The sequence below is a fragment of the Amblyomma maculatum genome, chromosome 1 (genome assembly GCF_055883805.1).
Source record: "Amblyomma maculatum isolate TAMU_Amacu chromosome 1, ASM5588380v1, whole genome shotgun sequence".
Taxonomy (NCBI): Eukaryota; Metazoa; Arthropoda; class Arachnida; order Ixodida; family Ixodidae; genus Amblyomma; species Amblyomma maculatum.
This window is the reverse complement of record NC_139344.1, coordinates 89,368,546-89,390,046: the sequence shown is the minus strand read 5'-3', so window position 1 is coordinate 89,390,046 and position 21,501 is coordinate 89,368,546. Positions and strand designations below refer to the sequence as shown.

General features: G+C 48.2%; 1 protein-coding gene across 1 annotated transcript in view; it reads right to left on the bottom strand.

The window, feature by feature from the left end:
- Positions 1-21,501, bottom strand: part of LOC146203118 (uncharacterized) — a 296,425-nt gene that overhangs the window by 237,628 nt on the left and 37,296 nt on the right. The gene's annotated exons all lie outside the window — the stretch shown is intronic.

Sequence of the window (21,501 nt, the reverse complement as noted above, 5' to 3'; positions counted from 1 at the left end):
CACTGCAGAGACAACCTGTTCCATAAGACACAAGTTGACAAGCGACGAATGAGACGACGACTGTAGGATCCAGAGAACTACTGACCTGCAGCATGAGCCACGTCGCGGCTATAAAATTTAGGGCTAATGCGCTTGCTACGAAACACACTTCAGCCGCGGACTTGGCCTAGCAGTCGCGGGCATCAGTGGGCACACGCGGCTGCCGGTGACTCGTTGTTTTCCCGCCCAAAGTGGCCCCCGCGCGGCGGACATCTCTCCCAGGCTACGCGCAAAGCGGGGCGCTCTCCCCGTGTCGGAAGGGAGCTCCGTTTGCAGGCACTTCTAGCCCGCGCGGAGCTCTCCGCCGACTGGCACTCCCGATGGCTGCGATTTCATTTAGGGCCGGGGCAGACTGGGGAAAGACGCGCATGCACCAGCGACGAGGGGAGCTACGCCAGCACTGGCGACCCGCAGTCGGCGGCCGGATGACAAACATCGAACGAGGGCCCTCGTCTCGGCCGCCGTTGCTTTGACTGTGAGGCCGCCGTTTCTGCCGCTGCTGCCTGCCGCCTTTGTGCGCGTTCAGTCGCGCTCGGGTAGACTCTCCGTTTTCTGCGACTGTCTCGGTCACAGAAATAGCAACCCTCGAGTTGCAAGGGCCGCCAAATCGCTTTCTTGCTACTGCACCACGGCTTCGTCCCTGAGTCTTGCATCTACCGACAGAAAATTTCCTTCCTCGTGCGACAGCAGTTCAGACTGAACATATTACAGTACAACGAATTACCAATGCTTCCAATAGAGTTCAATGGACGAAGTGCCGTACGTGTGAGGTTCTGTGATTCGATTCCTAATTTCAAAGCAGAATAAAAGCAACACGCCGGTGGCCTCATTGTGCTTTCATTTTCGTAGACTGGCCACAAACTCCGCGTTGGTGGTCCCTATAAAAAAATAGCGTAAAAAGGAAAAAGCAGGACGTTTACCTTTTTTTTTTGTAATGATACTTTCAGCGACAGCTGGGGAGTAGTGAGAAATGCTGGTGCTAATCGGAGAGTTTAGTACCCCTGGATGTGGAACGTCTACAGCGTTAATGCCTCTAAGCCCGCATTGGCGCAACGAGTAAGCTATACAGGGTGTACAAAACTAGGCTTTCTAACTTGATTCTTACAGCGGTTTTTATACACACATGCACGCGTTTTCTGCTGTCGCCTGGGCGCGTTTACGTGTATAAAAAACTGCTATAAAAATGAAGTTAGGAAGCTTTAAATTAGACTTTCGGGATTTTTTTTTTTTTTTCACAAGTACGAAGCGCAACATATCCCAGCCGTAATTTCGTCAAATGGGTTATGCGCCCTGGCGGACACAAACTGAGAAAAAGTGTCACTGCAAGCTGAGTGGCTAACTAAAATCTCCTGATTAACGTTTATTCACTGCGATTGGCATGTACGTTCATACTGAAAATTTGTAGGCAGTGAAATCCGAACACTCGAAATAAGTACAAGTACAATAGCCCGCCCCATGTGCACGTATAATCTTTCAGCCCAAAACAGTCCAACGACGTTGTAATGACGCATGCGAGACCGCGGTATCTGGCATGCAGCTCCTCTCTGGTGTGACGCATCTGCTGTGCGCAGTACTTAGCACTTAGCTTGACAAGAATGTGGAGAGACAAGAGTCGCTGATAGCCAATCATTCTGGGCCCGCGAAACAAATGAATTACTGTGTAGACGGAGCGGGGGTGAGGGCAGTTCCTTGAAGCGATAAGTTTAAGTTATCTGGCAAGAGCAAAAGGTTACCATAGTTGCCTCTGAGCACACATACTTGTCAGGAAAAGGGCCGCACGCGACAACCACTTAAAACAAGGAAGGAGCTTCTTACTGAATGGCGCGGTCTAGCATGCGTTATTTACAGACAGACTCGGCTGCAAATTTAAACATTTATATATCAGAGCGCCATTAAAACTGCACAAAGTAGAATAGTCTTCGAACGCTACTGTCTACAAATTTTCAGCATCAACGTGCATGTTACTGCAGGAAATAAAAATTATCTAGGTAATCAATTTTATTTACTCACTTAAAATAATTTTCACACAGGTTGTGTCCGCCTCGCCGCAGAACCCATTTAGGAAAACGGCTTTTGTGCGCTGCACTTTGGCTTTTGTTTCTAGATTCGGAAAGTCAATTTTTGAACAACCTGTAGAGTGAGTTTTGCTGCTACTGTTGGAGCAGCCAGGAGCGGTAACCATTCATGAGGTTTGTACGGGTGTGTACCGTACGGCAAGACAAGCGGTTGCTCATTCTTTCATATAAAACGGAAGTCTATGATAGAGGGTGTACAACGCTGTAAGGGTGCAATCCGCCGTGGTGGTGCAGTGCTTCGGCGCTCGATTACTGTGCCCAAAGATGCGGGATCGAGTCCCGGCAGCGGCGGCCGCTTTTCGATGGAGGCGAAAAGCGAGGCGCCCGTGTGTTGTGCGACGTCAGTGCACATTAAAGAACCCCAGGTTGTCGAAATTTCCGGAGCCCTCCATTACGGCGTCGCTCATAGCCTGCGTCGGTTTGGGACGTTAAACCCCATAAGCTAAACTAAACCAACCAAACTTTAGGGGTGCGAGGGGCTGGACTACGCCGACGATAAAGACGGCGACATGGCCTCACAGCACGGGAGGACGTCCATGAAGCTCTTCGTGCAAAACATTCCGGTGTTCATGCCAATGAGCATGGATAAAATATCGCCACCGTTTACCATTCCCCAGTTTCTACAGGCTTTTCAGCGCTAGCGCTTCAATAATCCCGCATAACAGTCGCCCTTTCACCAGGAACACAGCAATTTCCCACCTGTACAGCGCTGCGATATCATTAGATTTTACTACGTATTCTGTGCTGAGTGCTTCTTTGCGACCTCGCTCGTGTTAACTTCTGTCTAATTTCCATAATGGGCTCATTTGTCATCCCATGTTTACTTAACGAGTTCAGACTTCACAGGAATAAACGAACAAGGTTGTCAAAAAAAAAGGAAGCAGCAGTTTGTCACTTGACAGCCTGAAAGAGCGCTTCACGTAAAACGCCCTTTCTTGCCCAATTCAGCAGTCCAGAACTACCGATAGATTAGAGTTAGTGAGACGCATCAGCATCTTCAACAAGTGCCCTTCGGCGCTACGCCGCCTTCTGCGCCTTCTGCGAGCCGACTGAGTGGAGCAGCGCAGGCACTTCGGCGGCGCCCATGGGGCTGCAAAAGACCGAGGTCGGCGCCGGTAACGACATCCCGGCGCACAAGGCCCCGCTCATGAGCCACGTCCTCGGCCATCCGCCGGGCGGCAACCCGAGACGGGCCAGCTGCTTGTCGTCCTCCGGCAAGCACCGCCACCGGCGACTGCGTGCGGCCAGCTGCGCGTCGCCCACCGGCTCCCCGCACTCTAGCGATAGCCTCTGCTCGCCTCTCTGCGCCAGTGTGAGCCCAGTGGGGAGGCGAGCCGTGGGCGACGACAGATGGGTCCCTTCTTTCGTATCGAGCCCGACGCGGTGCCTCACCGGCGCGAATCGTATTAGGCCGTGTCATCCTCCCCGCGCTTCCTCATCGCGGGAGACATGCAAGAAACGGCCGGCACACGCGTGTGTGAACTGCATGTACGGGTGCGAGCCGCAGCTAAAAATGCGGACGGAGTGGCGAGCCGTAGTCGCCACCAGATGCGTTCAGCAGGGACGCAGGTTCAACCTGGAGCAATGCGCGCTTGAAGGAGCACTTGCGAACAGACCCAACAAACCATAGCCTCTTGCGTGTTGGCACAAGGTAGCTGTGTATATGGTTAGATGGGCCCCTTATTCACGGTGAAAGAAAAAAGCAAAAGTGACCTATCTGCACAGATTCTCGTCAATTCTTAGACACAGGTATACCTGCTAATTATTTAGGTCAAACAACCTTCAGTCATATGTTTCAAGCAATCAACATACTGGTTCATTAAGCTAGATTTTTAAGCCTTTTAGTGGCCACAAACCTTGTTATGTAATGCTATATCCAAGAGGTGCGACACTAGTCCGTTTTGAAGGGTGGTGGTGGTGGTGGTAGTAACTTATTATTAAATAATCAAAAAGAAGGCGAAGAAAGTTGCCGGCCGCAGCAACTGCTGTCTAAAATCTGAAGCAGCTGTGTCGCGGCCTGTGGGAAAGAAAAGGGGATAAGGAGAGGATAGCGAGGGGAGGTATAGAGGGGGAGATAGTAAGAGAGCACAGGGGGAGCTTTGTACATTATTTACAAAATACAAAAAGGACAACGAGTTCGCATCGCTCGCGCGCAAGTGTCCGAGCACTGTCAACATATGGCTGCGCGCGAGCGGCTACTGCAATTGTTTACAATATAACTACATGGGTGTATACACATAGCCGTACGCACGTAGCGTCTTATCGCAGACAGATCGCGTGCGCAACACAATGCACAAGCTGCCGTGGTGAGGCGCCCGGCAGCATGTTTTTGTAACGTATTCCTTTTGCTGCAGCCGATCTGATTGGAGCAAAGCTTCCCATAGTTTGGTGTTGGACATCAGTAATGACTCCGTCAAGATTATAGAGATAACCGTATCAAAAGAGAAATGCACGAGAAGGCGTGGGTCCCTGCAAAGAACGGTGATGTGTGTGAAGCATACTGGCTCAGGAAGGGTCGTGTAAACAGGTCCTTTGGGATAGAAAGTCGCTCAATACACATATGCTAACGACCCTTCCGAGCAAAGGTAAAGCCAGGTGCCAGAGTGGACAGCAAAAGCAGGAGTTAGAAGTTCTTGCTAGGACGGTGCCGCATGGCAAGCGTAAGGGAACTGACGGCCTCGCGGCACCAACCTTGATGGCGCCGGTCGTGCGCATTTCGTTTCTTTGCCGAGACTCTTCGGGCCGCTTACAGCGAGACACAACGAAACCTGCATTCACACTGAGAGGGAAGACTTGCCCGCCGTATTCTGTCTTCTTTCCGACGCCTTTCAGACTTTTTTTTTTTTTTTTTCATTTCCACCGCTGCCACCCCAGAAGGTGCGGTAACTGGGGAGTGAAAAGCAACTAGGCAATATGTCCAATACGAAAAAAAAAAAAAAAAAAAGCAAAGAAAGACGACATAAACCTCAGTAATGAGCTGATAGGTTGTGCGGGCAATGTATGGGCTCCGTTGAGAAATCCTCTATGTGCTACCCCTCAGTTCAAAGAACACAGACCTTGGTGCATATTTTAATGTCATTTCACTGAGCTATCTTTTTCACCTCATATCTGTCGATGCCTAAGTTATAATTATGGAAGGAGCGCCCGTGCCAGGAGAAGGAATGGGGGGAAAAGAGTGGAAGAGGGGTAATCGCGCACCGCGAGAATACTGCTCTCGGGTATCTTTTGTTGTTCTTTTGAAATGTTCCAAACCCTCCGCAGGAAGTCTGCGCGCACGTACCGCTACGTGAAGCCGCAGCTCGTAAGCGCGTGAGGCAACCTCGAAGGACTCATCGTCGCGCGTGCGTCATTAGGCTGGGTCCGTGCGCGCAGCGAGCAGCGTGTCTGCGTTCCGCGCGTGTCTGGCCAACGTCAAGGCCACTTTGGGCAGAAAGAAGAGGGGCCCTCGCAGAAGCCACGCCGGGAAGCGATCGCCGCGCGGCGCCCACGGAGTCTCCGGAGCAGCCGGGGGCGAGCCACGGCTCGAGCCTTTGCCTGGCAGCCGCGTCGACCTCGAGACGAGGCCCCTTCCCGGGATCGCTGTCTCGTCTGGGCCAATTCTCTTCTCGTCCACCAGACGTCCACGCGATCTGGCGTGGATCCCCTTACGCACCTATGCTGCTTCCACCCACGCCGGCTCCCTCTTTGTGTTGCGGCTGCTTTTCTCCCCGAGGGAGTCATTGTTCGTCGCTCTCCCTTTCTGGCTGTTCGGTCTGCCTCTGTTTGAAGAGAATAGATATCTTCTGGCCGGCCTTCACGGCGAATGTCCCCCTCTTCCGCACGGAGCACTGCTGGTCCCCGCCGCCCGCCTTTTCCCGGCCCGCACTCGCGGGGAGACTAACCTCATCCACACCGCCTGAGGACAATTCATTTCAGTTGCGAGAAACGGACAGAAAGGTCAGATCTAAAGTCACTGGGAGTCTGTTATCCATTACGTCACTAACAGTGGGCTGCTACAGGTATCTGGGTTTGCTGAATTCATGATTAGCGGCAAAGGCCTATAGATAATACTTATTTATGTTCGAATAAAGTGGGTGGGTTTGGAGGCCAGATACTGTCGTTACTTCTTAAACATTTGGAAGCAATCTCAGTGATTAATATTTCGTCGTGCTCAAAAACCGCTGCAGCTGCAGTAAATAACGAATCTATCGACGCGCATTCACACAACAAAGAAAAAGAGCTCAGAGCGAACGCTATTGAAGAGCTGCTCTAGGGGGAAAACACCGCAGTGAATAAAAGACAGAAAGCGCCCGCAACGCGCTTCCAGTGAGAAGCGTACGTCTCCACGAGCCACGGCACATATAGGTGGAACGCAGCGAGTTTAATCGCCCCAATACGCAGTCTAAAGTAGATAAGGAAGCAAAAAACAAAACAAAAAAAAAAGAACGCAGTGAAATAGCGGCGCCGTGAGGCGGTTGTAGGTATATATAAACGTCGAGACTTTGCAGTAGACCCAGGGGCTTTAGAACAGGGTTCGAGTCACGCACCTATCTGGCTCCATCCTCCTACGGTGGTTGACGGCACATTATTAGCTTCGTAGCGAGATTTCCACGCTCGTACGATGCTTAAGGGTAGGAATGGGGAGGGAAGAAACAAGCGCCCATCGGCCGCGAAGAGGCGCTTGGGGGCAAGATCGCACTTTTGGCCCGGGACACAAAACCATCGCCGCTGCTGAGGAGGAGAAAAATCGATGCACTTCTTAGACGATCCGCTGGCAAGTGTATAAACTCGGCGGCGCGATCCTTTGCGCTCTGCTCACTCCCTGGCTTGTGTGTTTTTGCCCCAGTTCTTGAGTCCCTTTCTTGCTTGTTTGTTTTTTCCGTGGTACTCCAACAGCCATCAAGGGTAAACAAGGAAAGATCAACAACGGCTGTAGGAGGAAAAGTCAAGGAGAAATGACTGGGCGAGCGTGAAGAGGCCAGCGCACCACGCTTCTGGAAAGTGACCTGGCTGAAACAAAACAGCCATTTTTTATTTTTATGCCTACAAATGGACTCCTCCGGCGACCGGAAGGAGAGAGATTTCGCTGTAAGAAATTGTGTCCGCTTGACGCAAAGCGGGGGCTTACCGAGCGGTAGTGCGAGGCATTTCTCCCACAGCAGTCAGCATCATCACGGACCGCCGATTAAATGCTGGCCATGCGGACCATCCCTTTTAACAGCGCAAGCTGAGCAATAGCTTGAAGAAGAATAAGAGCCGCTAGTAGTGATGTGGAGCATCTTATGGTTAGCATCTTAACCGAAGTCAGCTCGTAAAAGCCAATAACGTTAATTCAGATCTTCGCCTGTTTTCTCTGGTGTGCCTTAGGGTTCCGACCTTGGGCCCCTCCTTTCTCTCATTTATATAAACGACTTACCAACTAATATATCGTCTTCCGTTTGTCTTTTTGCCGGTGACTGTGTTATTTACCGCGAAATTATTGATGATAACGACGTATCTGTTCTTCAGTCAGTTATTAACAAGGTACTGGAATGATGTCGCCTGTGGAATATGAAACTACACATTACTAAATGCAAGCATTTGCCCCTTACTCGTCTATCTACTACACAGTCTACCTACAACATTAATGGCATCTCTCTTGAAACTGTGTCGTCTTATAAATATCTGGGTACTCACGTCTCTTCTAACCTTTATTGGAAAACCCATGTTGACTACATCCTAAATAATGCCAACCGCATGCTTGAATATCTACGCAGAAATTTTTTCATGTGCTCCAAGTTCATTAAAATTACTACTTTACAAAACATTAGTCCGCTCAAATTAGAATATGCGGCATCGGTCTGGAACCCCGAGGTCCAATCTCTCATTTATGACTTAAAATCTGTTCAAAACCGCGGTTGTCGTTTCATACTTTCCAACTATCATCGCACTAGTAGTGTTACTGCCATGAAAGCTAACCTTTCCCTGCCCCTTCTTTCTCATCGCCGGTCAATAGCTTCTTTGTGTACTTTTCAGAAGATTTATTATAATCCTTATCTTAAAGACAAGTTATTAAAGAGACCACCATATATTTCAGCACGCATTGATCACCGCCACAAAGTTTGCATCCCTCCTTGTCACACAGGATGTTTTTATGATTCATTCATACCTAGAACTTGTGTCAGCTGGAATCACTTTCCCCATAATATTGCTGAAATTACCGATACTGTTGCCATTCGAAATGCTGTTATAGATTTTATACAAGTGTATGCCTGTACTGCTTTTAATTTATTATCTGCTGCTTTTTTGTGTCTTTTCGTGTATGTTATACCCACTCCCCTCTGTAAAGCCTAACAACGGCCCTGAGGGTAAAATAAATAATAAATAAATAAAGCTTCCCACGGTGGTCTTTCATTTTTTTTTTTTTCTAAAGGCATTGATATCGTGTGGGTTAAATTATGGCACTTAATCAATATTCGCAAGGCATGTGGGGAATACGTATTCAGCCTAACGGCGACAGTTGTGGATTCTCCCAGCAATACATTCTCGCTTTTCTTGTGTGGGTGTGTAGGTGTAAAGGAGATGCTCGCGTGTGTCAAACTCAGTCCGCAATCCAGAGGGCTACGCACTGTAAACGAACGAAAGTAAACGAACAAAAATCAAACAGCTACGCTTGCACTCTTAACGTGCGAAAACAAGGTACAATAATGCAAAACCCGTCGTTAAATCACTACTGTGTAGCGTCTAGATATAATATACAAAAGAAGATGCTTCGAGCATACACAATTGAGTCTTTATATGGCTGGTGGTGGATGACCTCTAACTTATAGAGGAGAGGAAAAGAACGCACGGAAAGAGATAATACAGCCTAAGTTCGGATCACAAGTATTCGTACATGTGCTCAATATTAGTAAGTAACGCTCGCAGTCTTACAAAACGGTAAGTAGCTCTTGTCGCAGACAATCCTGTGCCGTCGGCGTAGGGCACAAGCGAAAAATCCTGATTTGTCCACAGCATGAAAACTCAGGATATCAAAGCCTCATGAGATCATGCTTGGAATAAAGGTGATTAAGAAACGACATGTAATTTGAATTACAGGCCATGTCTTGAACGGTGTACTTAAAGTATCTGATTTCGCGCAAAGAAAAGTTTTAAGTCACAAGTAAGATTCGAACTCTAGACACCCAATTTATGATCCAAGCTAGCTACAAGCTACGCCATGCAAAATACGCTTACGCAGTACGGGAACGAGCGGATTATACCTATGTCATGTTGGCTTTCACACGAATTGGTGTTGTAAGACTGCACGCCATGGTGAATATATGCGTATGTAATTAGAGATGACCAGAGACCGTTTTTTCAACATATTCTAAAGCAGCTCTTGTTTAAGTATCCCCTTAATTTTGCAGATCCAAAGTACCCGCCCCCTCTCTCTCTCCGTCCGTCCGGCGCCGTACGTGCGTGCATTCGTGCGCGCCCCCCCCCCCCCCGTGTGTGTGTGTGTGTGTGTGTGTGTGTGTGTGTGTGTGTGTGTGTGTGTGTGTGTGTGTGTGTGTGTGTGTGTGTGTGTGTGTGTGTGTGTGTGTGTGTGTGTGTGTGTGTGTGTGTGTGTGTGTGTGTGTGTGTGTGTGTGTGTGTGTGTGTGTGTGTGTGTGTGTGTGTGTGTGTGTGCGCGCGCGTGCGCGCGTGTGTGTGTGTGTAGGGGGGGGGCGGGTGGGTGGGTGTGTGAAGGAGAGAGAGAGAGAAATAAAGAAAGAGATAACGGGAGAGAGAGAGACCCGCTGAGTGATCTGATCCCGCCTTTAATTGACGACGCTTAGAAGTTAGCAGCATATTCAAATCTTCACGATCCTAAGTGCCCAACCCCTGAATCCTAATCCATGGCTGGGCTACCACGTTATGCAGTTACCGGTCGTACGCCACCACCGACCTAGATATAAAGTCTCACGAACGTGCCGGCATGTCGCCTAGGAGTAGCGTGCCTCGCAAGGCATCCAATAGCCTCGAAAGGCTAATTCCTTGTTTCCTATCCCTCTCCAGAAAAGCACATTGATTTACATTATGCATTTTCCGTTGACGTGGATGACCTGTTTTATTCAGTGCCGCATCCTGAACTATTTGCGTCGGTTAAAGCACGCATTGATGAAAGTGGCGCTGTGCCTTTAAAAAACGCCGCTGGTACTTCGGTAGGTAACGTTTTACCACTTTTAGAATTTTATCTTAGCAACACTTTTATCTCTTTTGACAACCAACCTTACCTGCAAAATAAAGGTATCTGCATCGGCTTTGCCTAGCAATTATACTTAGCAATATCTTTTTTATCATTCATCGATTGCTCTTTACACGATCAATTTAACCATTTCAAAAATGAAAAGGTCGTTAATGTGTTTCGCAACATGGACAACTTTTTAATTATTTTGAACAAGCAGTAGACTCTGTCGACTGAGATGGTAAATAGTGTTTTAGACGAATTTAGACAATTTGGAAAACGGCTAGCTTCTACTTTTGACCTACCGGGTAACGGCATGCTTCAGTTCCTAGACTTACGTTTAAAGTTTGTAGATGCGCACATATGCTGTGCTTATTCCCCTCGTGTGCAAAAGGATATTTTGCCCTATTATTTTGCCCACTCAAATGTTGTGAAAAAGGGCACCGCAACTCTCTGCTTGTAGTCGTCGCTCCGGAAGTCCTGCGTACATAAGATGCAAGCCAGCTTTAATAACCAATTGGACAGGCTTGTTAAAGCCCGCTCCCCTGAGTTGGTCTCAGTGCCAGTGGCGAAAACGTTTCTGAAGAAGATGAAGATTCGTGTGAGCAGGAAGGAACTGGCGGGAAAATAGAGGCTTGTTGTGATTCCGTTGATCCACAAAGTTACTCACAGTCTGAAGGAAGTTTCAAACCAGTGGTATTGTCTGCCCCTTCAAGCTTACCCAGATAAGCCGTCGCATAATGTGCGAAAGCCAAAAGGTCGGCCGTCAAAAGAGGCATTGCCCGCGTTTTGCAAAGTGCGCCGTCAACGTCGTCTATGAAGATCAATTGTCCCGTGGAACGGAACATGCGTGAATGACCGACTTAGGGAACATGCAAAAGATACGGAAAACAATGAGAGTGAGCGACTCGTTTTGCGCTGTATGACTTGCATCATTTGTAGTACACCACGGTTCCGCGATGTGAGGATTCTGGACAGAGACAGACAACAGACGGCTCGTGAAACTATAGGAAACTTTTATATCAAAAAAGAAAAAGTAAGTTCTAGCAGCGTCAGTGACACGTCAGTTTTTCTTTTGTGAGGTCGAGAAAAAATTTCTCTCACGCCTACTTAGCTAAGTTTGGTGCTGTTTCCCTGATGCCTTGTACGTGTCCGCATTAGCCGAGAAGGCTATATATGTCGTTTGCTTTACCCTGGATAAACAGTTGTAGTAAGCGTCCGTGGTGTCTCTTGTGTGCGTACGCCCTCTTTCATGTGTGCGTCTGCGTTGAGCTAAATACCATGTTGCTATACCTTATCGTGAGTTTAAATGAACGCGTGAATCGGGGATTGCAGACTCAGCGGGTGCAAGCTTTGGCTTTCCCTCCTCCTGCCCCATCGCATGCGAGGACTTCATCGAACAGAGTGGTGCATCGTCAGTCCAGAATTTTAAAGAAGAAGGGGGCAAGCGTTATGTTCCTCTGGCATTTGGCATATAAATGGGTGACTGATACGAGTCGTCAGTGATTCAAAAAACCATGAATTCATTTTGCCCCGCAAGTATGTATATTTAGTTTACGCGTAGTAAGTGAAATCAACTACATGTAGTTTTCATGTTATACATTTATGTAAAAGTGACTCAGCCCGCACAGAATTTCTTTTCCAGGCCGTGTTGGTGTTCCTCTGACCAGACCCAGCATGCCGTCTTGAATTCGTGCTGGAACCAGGAAGGGCTGGTATTGACAGAACCTTGAGACAGCTTCGAATTTCTGCGAAGAAATTGCCGCCGTGCTTATGTCCGGCATTCTCAGCACTATTTCTAGTTATTTTCATCTTGAACTAATGTTGAAATTGTTAGGGTGGTAGTTAAAGGAGGGGTTCCAGACACATATGCATGTTGCATACACGTATAGACTGCTGAGTCTTACGCGATTACAATCCACACGTTGCAAAGCGTGAAGCAGTTTAGCGCACGACATTTTAATAAAGATTGTGTGGGACAGTGCTTTTTCCCACTACTGCACTTCACGTCTTACTATATATGCTCCTCTGCAGGTATCGCGATGAGTTCAAGTAGAGAATTTCCGATCAGCAAAGTTACATCAATTATTATTTCGGCTAGTTATTTACTTTATATGCAGTACAATTTATCAAACTCACATGCGAACTTCTAATCGCGGACCTTCATCTCCATATTTACAGAAAAAATTAATCCTTTAGTAACAGCAGTTTTTGTGTTGGAAGGAGTACAGGCGCATAACTATCGCAACATCTATTTTACGTAACTTGAGGTTTACATAGCATCTTTCCCATTTTGTTTTTGTACATATAATGCAGTAGAGAGCGTTCCCGTTCAAATACTTTTCAAAACGGAGTCCATTTCCATTTTTAAGATAATGCATTTACAAGCATACATTTGCTATTTAAGTTTCAGCGAATGCATTTGCGAGCGCACATTTGCAATTTATATCCTTTGTGAAATCACAACACAAAATGTACTTAAATTCCCCAAAACACTATCATTAGCAAAGCTCAACCGAAACTTGCCTTCCAGTTGATTCAACACAGTTCAGTTCAGGCGTTCAGTCGTGTCCGACTCTTCGTGACCCTATGGACCATGTCACGCCACGCTTTCCGGTCTCTCACTATCTTCTTAACATCACATAGCTTCATCTGCAATGCCTCGAGAATGCCATCTAACCATCGCGATCGCTGCCTACCCCTTCTCCGGCGACCCTCAACCTTTCCCAACATCAAATCTTTCTCCAGCGACTCCTCTCTTCTCATCAGATGATTCAACACAAGCAAACCTCATTTGACAGCGAAAGCTTTACTGGCCTAGCTCCCTAAATTTCGCCGTGGTTGGCAAGGGCCTGAACTGCGCATGCGCCGTCGCTATGGCAACCAGCTGCATCGGGCTCCTTATATGAGCGCCGGCTGCCGCTTGGTCGCCACCGCGCCGGTTAACCGACCATATCCTATAGCAATAAAGTTGTTTCACTCACTCCGCAGCAGCGCCGGGCTTCCACATGACTATTCTGACCATGTGACTAGCCGAGCAGCGGAATATAAGCCGAAGCGTGCGCGCTTGCTAGGCAGACGCGGCATGAAAGAGAACGGGAAACTACCCAATAGGGGACCAAAATAGATTTGGTGTTCCAAAGGAAGTCTCTGGCGTCTCGCTACAGTGTAAACAATGTTGACACGGCAGCCAACTACTTTACTGACCATCGGTCAGTCTTCATAGAAATAAAGGTTGGTGGTGGTAAAACTTTAATCTCCAACAGATACAGGATAGGCGCCAACCTATCCGCCTACACGATGGCCTGGAGCCCTTGGAGCCGGGCGGCGTGTTTGGTCAGTCTAATTAGTCCTAGCCGAGTTTCAAGGTGTAAGATCAACAGTAGAGTCCCCCAAAATTCTTCCGTTCTTGTCGGCGGTTGGCAACCAGGGGCTGAGAAGTGCGGACGCGTTTTGCGCCGGCTCCACACTTTTTGTCTCGATGTGCCAGAAATTTTCACCGGAATTTGGTTTCAGTGGTGCCATTGTGCGTCGGAAGGCGTCGTGATCTCGTGGACACCGAATTTGTGACTGTGAGTGCAGCAGTTTGGTTTTTATTGTCGGTCTTGTGCGGACCACCTGCGAAACGCTAGCGCCCGTTTGGCCTAGCGCGGCTTCGGCCGAGGAGACCGGCTTCACCGCTGGTCTACCGCCGCGTTTGTGGACCAAAAATGACGATGCACGTGACCGTAGAAGGTACTGACCTCGATCCAGAAGACTACGACAGCACCTGGGTACAAACGCTCAGGAAAAAGGTTGAATCGAAAACCAAGCGGACGCTTCTGAATGATTCCAAGGAGGACAAGGTGGTGCAACACCGCGTTCCAAACGGGGAAGCCGCTCATGGCGCTGCTAAAGCAACTAGAAGAAAATTGGCTGAACGATCAATAGCTATGAATCTTCCGAGGTTCCCGGAAGAAGGTATCAAGGTGATTATTAGGCCTCGTGAAGGTCTAGCCGTCATTAAACGCAAGTCGGGCCCGCTGCTTAGTCAGGCCTTCGCCATGGCTGCCGGAATCAGCTGGTCGGAGCTGGACTCATGGTGTGTCAACGGAAAGCAAGGTACGGTGCTCTTTCATTCCTTGGACTTTAGTCGAGGCGTGAAGGTAGCCGCAATCCGTTGCTTTAAACTCGATGACAAGGAGCATGAAGTGGTGGCCAATCTGATCGCACCGGAGGATTGCGGCCGAGGAGTCGTCCATGGGATCTGTGATACACTCACGGAAGAACAGTTGTTCAGAGCATTGAGGAAGGATCCACAGAACCCAACGGTCGCTGGGGTGCGGCGGATGGGGAAGACTTCCACTATTATTATCACCTTTTTGGAACCTGAAGTCCCAAGATTTGTCAGGATTGAAGGCATGCTTATGCCATGTCGATTGTTCAAAAAAAGATATGCAGTTTGCTTCAGATGTGGGGAACTTGGTCATCGCTCAGATGTGTGCGATAGTGAAAAACCTAAGTGCCGTGGTTGTGGGGTGGTATCGCCGCCCGAAGATCACCAGTGCACTCCCCAATGTCGCCTATGTGGAAAGGGCCACCTAACGGGAGACAGAAGCTGCAAAGAACTCTTCCGTACACCCTATAGTTATCAAGAAGAGAAAGTGGGAAGCAAAATTAGCCGCCGAGGAGGCAGCCAAAAAGAAGCTAGCCGCCGAGGAGGAGGCCAAGAAGCTGCAACAGGTCCGCTTTAGTCGTCGCGATGGGCGTAGTGAGTCCCACAACCGGTCCCAGAGCCATACAAGAACCCGTTCCTCTTCGTTCCCGCGACTGCAGCCGCCGTCGTCCATGACGATAATGGAGGGCTCTCGACCAAAGCAACAGCCGCAGCAGCAGCAGCAGCAGCAGCAGAAACCGCCGCAGACACCATCAAAAGGAGTGAGTAGTGACTCTCAGGACTCAGCTGAGGTTTAGGCTCTAAAAAAACAGAATCAGTTGTTACAGGCGCAAGTTAAGGCACTGCAGGAACAAATCATTACGATAGGCAAAATTTCACAACCAATGGAGACCGAAATGCCGGTAGCGGAGGCACCGCAGAAGGAACAGGAAAAGACCCCTAGGGACAGTCCTCCTGCAGCAAAAAAGAAAAGAGGTCCCGAGCCGGATCTCGAAACCCGCGTCCAAGGATTGGAAAAACGATTCGCTAAAAAAGAAGACGACGACAAAATTTTCCAACAACAAATTATGACCGCGTTAGAACGCCTGAACAGTGCTATGGCAGAGATGCGGGTCGAAATGGCTAGGAGAGACGAGAGAATTCAGTTGGTTTACCAAGAGATTCATAACATTAAAAATGGCTCTGCATCACCGTAGAAATACCATTTGGCAGTGGAACTGTAAGGGCTTCAGTCGCAAACGCGCGGTACTGGAAACTTTTTTGACGAACATTGACAAACCCGAAGTAATCGCATTGCAGGAGTGCAGTAAGCACGCTAAGCTAGCGAGTTACAAATCATACGCGGGACGAGATGACAACACGCGAGTGGTCACCCTTGTCAAAAGGAATATAACGGTGCTGCAGCATAATACCGGGACAACAAATGTTGACCATATACTAATCGAAATAATCCCACAAAAAAGAAAATTCAAAAGTCTATTCATCCTCAATGTATATAGCCCGCCTCGACAAAAACGTCAATGCAACTTTAATGAGCTATTCGCCAAAGCGCGAGTGATCGCGAAAGGAGGACCCCTGTTGATAGTAGGGGACTTTAACGCGCATCACACGCCATGGGGGTATAGATACACGCAGGTAAAAGGACGTGAACTATGGAACAGCATTCAGCAGAATGGCTTATTGCTTCTGACGGATCCCCTGAAACCAACCCGCCAGGGTAACAGCGTTTCGATAGACACATCTCCGGACTTAACTCTAACCGGAGGCTGCATTTACGCCACGTGGTGCAACACAGGCGAAAACTTAGGCAGCGACCATAAAATTATAGAAATCGTAGTAGATAACGGCCCACCGGTCGTCCGCACCAAAAAGGCAACGTTGGTGAACTGGGAGGCTTTCCGAAATGGCCGCACAGGTGACGAGGAAGGCATAAGTAACATTGACGATTGGAATAAAAAGGTCATTCAGTCGGTCAACGAAGCAACGGAGGAGGTGGAGGTTGACGAGGACATTGAAGGAGTAGACCGTCACATGGTCAGGCTCTGGCGTAAAAAGAAGGATCTAGAAACAAGACTCGCACAGAAAAGAGGGAATAGGAACTTGCGCAGAGAACTGGCAGTGCTTAACGAAGAAATTGAAGAATATGCGCTTGTTTTAACGAGGCAAAACTGGGGCAGCATTTGTGAATAACTGGACAGGAATATCGGGAACGCAAGTACGTGGCACTTACTTCGGCATCTTCTAGATCCCGACAAATCTAAACTGGAGGCCAGGCAGCAAATTCACAGGCTAATACATACCTTTGATGGGACCGCGGCTACTCTCATAGCCCAAGTCCGAGACCGGTATTTGAACTGTGCAGAGGGTATAGGCCAACAAATGCCTGATTACAAGGGCCAGGAAAACCCGGAGCTAGATAGCCCGATAACGGTTGCCGAAGTCCGGGCAGAAATAAATAGTCTGAGAACACAGACTGCTGCAGGTCCGGACAGATGTCAGCAATCGAATGCTAAGAAATTTGGACGACGCGTCGATCCGACACCTCGCAGCATTCATGCAGGAGTGTTGGGAGGCCGGTCGGCTGCCGGCGACATGGAAGGCCGCAAACCTCGTATTCCTCCCGAAGCCGAGGAAGCGGCCGGGTTTCGAACACTTGCGTCCGATCTCGCTCACGTCATGCGTGGGGAAACTAATGGAGCATGTTGTTCAGGCCCGGCTGAACCGGTTTTTGGAGGACAACGATATCTATCCGAACACCATGATAGGATTTAGACCGCATTTGGCCGCATGCGATGTCATGCTGCAGCTAAAAGAACAGATCATACACAATTCAACAGTAGACACCAGGGTGATCGTTGATCTAGACGTGTCAAAAGCTTTTGACAACGTGAAGCACTCGGCTATTCTGCAGAATCTCAGTGCATTAGATGTTGGAGTTCGCACGTACAACTACATACGCGACTTCCTCAGCGATAGAACGGCAACTATCAGTATGGGGGGACACACAGTAGAAGGTATTCGACTGGGAAACAAAGCCACACCACAGGGATCGGTGTTGTCCCCGACGCTGTTTAATATCGCCATGATTGATCTCCCCCCAAAACTAGACGAAATCCAAGGGCTACACCATACATTATATGCAGATGACCTGACTCTGTGGATGTGCAGGGGCAGTAACGGTGAAATTGAACAGACACTCCAGCGGGCATTCGAAGTTATAGAAAGATACTTAGAACCGATCGGGCTCAGATGTTCGGCCGAGAAATCGGAAGCGCTCGTTCTCACGTCAATGCGATCGCCCTATCGTCGACGTATAAAGCAGGATAACCCGAAAATAACACTCAGGGTCAACGGTAACGTTATACCAACGGTGGAAACCATTAGAGTTCTGGGATTACGAATTCAGGCCAACGGCAGGAACTCGGAAACGATACAGAGGCTAGACGCTAGCACGAGTCAAACCTGTAGACTCCTGAAGCGGATCGCAAACAAACATGCGGGAATGAAAGAAGCTAACCTCCTTAGGCTAGTCCAGTCTTTTATAATCAGTAGGATAGTCTACGTGGCGCCGTATTTACGGCTTCACAAGGCAGAAAAGGAGAAACTTGACGTTCTCATTCGTAAAGGGATAAAAACGGCACTAGGTTTACCACCCAATACATCAACAAACAAGATTATGAGACTAGGTAGGGGTCTCCAATACCCTCGAAGAGCTCATTGAAGCTGCAAGGACTTCACAATACCAGAGACTGCTGCGCAGTCCTACTGGTCGGAGCATTTTGGAAAAACTGGGGTATGAGCCGCAAGCATGCTCCAGACGTACAGAAAAAGTACCTAGACAGGTTAGAGACAAATTAAAAATACCTCCGCTTCCCAAAAACATGCACCCCGTTTACCATGAGAGCCGGAGGAGTGATAGAGCAACAGCGCTGCAAGCCCGTTTTGAGGGAAGACAGGACGTCTTATATACAGATGCCGCACAATGCGCGAACGGTAGGGGACGTGCTTCAGTAGCAACTAGAGAAGACGGGGGCTCGGTAGTATGCTGCAGCACCAGAAATTCGACCACAACGGAGGCGGAAGAGGTGGCCATCGCGCTAGCTCTAACACAACAACAGGTCAGAATTATAGTTACAGACTCGAAATCAGCGATTAGAAACTTTGACGCGGGCCGCATTTCGGCCATAGCAGCAAGAGTGTTGGCCAGTGGTTCACCACCGGCAGAGCAGGTCGCGCTCATTTGGACACCGGCGCACCAGGGGTTGAGGGGGAACGAGAAAGCGCACGTACTGGCCCGAGGATTAGCTACATTCCGGGATCCCAGTGACGACTTATGCGCAACCCCGTACACCTTGCGCGATGAGGAGCCCCTGCAGTTCGACGATGACCTTAACACCTACCAAGATATCCTAAATCATTACAAATTAGGCAGATCAGTACTACCAAAAGCGTGTCAGCAACTCAACAAAAGCGAGGAGGTTATGTGGCGTAAGCTACAGACTGGAGTATTGCCGAACCCCCAGCTTTACAGCAAGTGGCACCCGGAAATTTTTAGCCCCAGGTGCAAACGTTGCGATGGCATAGCGGACATGATCCATATGATATGGACGTGTCCTAGATTTGGAGAACCTGACCGAACAGATGAGTCCTGGGAGGCACTACTTCTCAAGCAGGACGAAAAAGGGCAACGAGAAGTCATCCGTCTTGCCCTGGCCGCTGCTAAGATCCAAGGGATCCAGGTCGACGGCTGAGGGGGAGGACATGGTTGGGACAGAGCTTCGCCTCGGATCCTCACCAACCTTTTGACGGGTGCAATAAATGTTATTTCTCTCTCTCTCTCCGTTCTTGTCTATTCATTCATATTTTTTTTATTTCTGGACACGTCCATATCATATGTACCAGATCCGCCTTATCCTGACATAGTTTGCACCTATCTGAGAAATAAAGGGGCAAAATAAAGAATGCTGAATAGAAGTCTAATGTCTATGTCTAACACTGCTTTCGCTTGCATAACCACGTTAAGCCATCACTTTTTTTTTTTTTTTTGCAAAAGAGACTATGATAAAGCAACAGTATAGCTTGCAGGTTATGTATTCATTACTTCCTAACGTGCACTACCTCTGTGTAAACGCTAACTCAAATCTGATTTCTTTAATGTGTGTGTGTGTGTGTGTGTGTGTGTGTGTGTGTGTGTGTGTGTGCGTGTGCGTGTGTGCGTGTGCGTGTGCGTGTGCGTGTGCGTGTGTGTGTGTGTGTGTGTGTGTGTGTGTGTGTGTGTGTGTGTGTGTGTGTGTGTGTGTGTGTGTGTGTGTGTGTTTGCGTACAGCAGACAGTCATTTAGCAGTGTACTAACGTAAGGCTGACTATAGAGCCTCGTTAGCTGGCCCGAAAGCTGCCTTCTATGTGCCCATCTTGTTTCCCGTAAGATATGAAAGAATAGGCCCATGTGGTTGCTCATAATAATTATAGGAGTTCGCGAACTTGACAAAACCGACAAACGGGATCCAAAAATACGCGACACGATCGACACAAAGCGCGGACTTTCAACTGAATTTTAATCTCAAAGGCGCGCATAATTATGTGCACCATATCGTCAACATATACCACCAAAAGAATTAAAACAACAATTCATGGAAAGCAAGATAGCGAAGTGAAACGCGAGGTCCTGTGCACAAGTCTTATTTAGCTAAATTTTTATTCGATAAAAACATTATTTATTTTTAAGTTAAAGCTACCGAAGGTTCACTTATATACCCGGTCCCATTCGTGACCGCTTTTCTTGCGAGGGATGACCGAGTATTACAAAATGGAATGCGACAAATGGGCATTAGTGCATGCTTCAGGTATGTTGATGATTTTCTTTTGTGTGACTGTGCAATTTACGAGGTTGTGCCAAAAACATTGGTTGAATTTCAGCGAGCTCATCCAGGACTCTCATTCACACATAAACTGCCGCATCACAACTGTCCACGAGTTTTTGGACATAGCCATTGAAATCGGTCCTCATGTGTGCTGGTACTATAATACAAGAAGTGAAAAAGGTCTGCTTCTCTACGACTCAGCACATTCGAAGTTGATTAAACGAAGCATCGCTGATGCGTATTTTCAGCACGCGTTAAAAAATTCGTGCCATCAGGTACATGACGCTATCAACTTGCAGGCCGCTCGGCTTAAGTTAGCGGGTTATCCGAACCCAGCGTTGGTGTGGGCGGCTGATAAGGTGCTCAAGGCTGTCGTCAAACGGATTCCACCAAAGTTGAAGGAAAGGAATAAAAGACCCATTGTTTTGTCCTACACTCCTGCGCTGCCACACAGGCTAAAGAAGGTAGCAGAAAAGCACGAAGTTTCGGTTGCATTTTCTGCACCTCAGAAGCTTGGGAACCTGTGCGCCAAGGTGAACAAGAAAAAAAGGACCGAATGAATGGTTTGCGGTGTGAGGCACTAGAACACGTTTGTGGCATATGCCGAGGGGTATATAGAATACCACTTTCTTGCGGTGGGGCTTACGTAGGCCAGACAGGTAGATATGTAAATGAGAGGCTGCGTGAGCATAAGTATAACAACTCTCTTGTGACCGCACCAAGCAACTTAGCAGTACATTGCACTAGACACAAATGCACTCCCTTGTTGGAGAATACTTCAATGTTGCTCAGGTCACACAACTAGGTCACAAGAGAGGTCTGGAAAGCGTTTACCATGGCCTCGGTCACGAATGGGGCCGGATATATAAGTGAATCTTCGGTAGTTTTAACTGCAAAAGAAAGTATGTTTTTATCGGCTAAAACAGTTAGCTAAATAAGGCTTCAGTGCACAGGACCTCGCGTTTCACTTCGCTATCTTGATTTCCATGAATTTGTATGTTTTAGTTTTTTGGTGGAATGTGTTGACGATAAGGTGTGCATAAGTATGCGCGCCTTTGAGATTAAAATTCAGTTGAAAGTCGGCGCTTTGTGTCTTGTGTCGTGTATGTTTTGGATCCCGTTTGTCTGTTTTGTCAAGTTAGTGCAGTCCTATAATTATTGGAAGCCTATAATATACGAGCATTCTTGGTCATGTGCTCATGT